The 1,720-nt window shown below is 36.4% G+C and overlaps 1 pseudogene; it reads right to left on the bottom strand.

The window, feature by feature from the left end:
* Positions 1-429: 429 nt before the first annotated feature.
* On the bottom strand, positions 430-548 carry LOC135054395 (5S ribosomal RNA; annotated as a pseudogene).
* Between the last annotated feature and the right edge of the window lie 1,172 nt (positions 549-1,720).

Here is a 1,720-nt window from a genome sequence, read left to right as displayed (position 1 = left end):
ATCAATAGAAGTAATGAATCATGAAAAGAATATAAAATTAATTAAGTTTTATTAAATTCCTAGTAAAATATATAAGTAGTTTGGTTGATTATTTAAAGATAACACAATTAATGATAATAACAACATTGACAATAAAGATTGGTGAGAATTTACAAATCACTACTGTCTGCCATGCTTTGGTAATTAATTGAGAATTATACTGCATGTGGTAGATTCACAGATTGATCCCAGTACATAATTTAATCAAATTTGATGATGAAAAAAAAATATATGTCACACACCTGAGCCTACGCAATAATACAAAGACGTCTGTTCGGTCAGACAATAAGAGCCGCCAAAAGAAGGTGATAAGTGAATAAAATTAAGAGCAGAAAAAATGAGAAAGGTGTGAATCTGCTGTCAGTGTTAAACACTGGACATGATAATCATACTCTACTACACCGGATCTTCCTCAGGAGTCTCCTACCTGAGTACTGATTCAGCCCAACACTGATTAGCTTCCAAGATCGGATGGATTCGGGGGTTTCCAGTGTGGTATGGTAGTAGAGTGGTACATGGGTGATTTTAGTCACTTTGGAGTCACTGATGAGAGTTCACGGAAAATTGAAAGAGGATGGCAACAGAAAAGTGAAGTGGAAAAGAAATAGATGGATCTAATGCCAGCGTTAGACAGAGATGGGAGACTCTGAATCGTTGGTGAGAGTCCGGAAAAATAGAAATAGAAAAGACATAAAAGAAAGTGTTATTGACATGGGAATTTAACACTAGTACTAAGGGAAATCCCAATAATAGCACACAGAAAATACTGTGAATGGTACCAGTGTGGATGAACACACAAAAAAAAAAAAACAACAACTTGTTAGGTTAATAGGTAATGCTGTGGTAAGTATTAAGGAAGATGAGAGAGATACTTAATTAACCATTAGTGGCTATAGAGACTATAGCTGATAGTTAGAGGGTGAGATAAATCACAAGTAAAAGGACAGGGTGTGCATAATCCCTATACACACTCAATGAACTCCTAATGTTGCACAGAAATATAGTATCAATAGGTATGCAAAACACAACGAAGAAAAGAAAGATTTTGTGATATAAACAAATGTCAATTGAAGCTGCAATGAAAATACTGTTGCAAGATGCTTGAAATAAGCTAAGAGAACAGGGGGTATATTTACTAAGGTCCCGATTTGACCGAGTTGGTGTTTTTTCTTCAAAGTGTCATCTCGGGAATTTACTAAACTCAAATCACGGCAGTAATGAGGGCATTCGTATTTTTTTGAAAGTCAAAGGAAAAAAATACGAATGAATTCACCATCGGTCAAACGCAGCTGTTTAGGTATAAAACTCGGTCATTTACTAAGCATTCGTATTTGAAATCTCTTCCGTGAAAATGCATGTGCGGCCGTGAAAAAATACTAATCGTACAAAAAGCCTAAAAAAAAGTAGACCTGCTTTTGAGAAGCGTGTTTACATGTGTTGCCAATTCAACATTACTCACACCTGACTTTTTGGTCCTTTAAAAGGGTCCCAAACACATTTTTCTCCTCTCTCACTGCTACCGTGTGTAGTACTGCTTTCTTGTTTGCTGGGGATACCTGACACTGCTCCATGAGGCTACAATAAACCAAGTCCTGGAAAATTAACATGGTCATCAGGTTGTACAGGTTCCGCGTAGGCTGGACATGGCTTGTTTTTTTAGTGTGCAAATAAACGTTAACAA

This window comes from Pseudophryne corroboree, chromosome 2 (assembly GCF_028390025.1).
Source record: "Pseudophryne corroboree isolate aPseCor3 chromosome 2, aPseCor3.hap2, whole genome shotgun sequence".
NCBI classification, from domain to species: Eukaryota; Metazoa; Chordata; class Amphibia; order Anura; family Myobatrachidae; genus Pseudophryne; species Pseudophryne corroboree.
The sequence above is the reverse complement of the archived record's forward strand: the minus strand, read 5'-3'. Positions and strand labels throughout refer to the sequence as shown.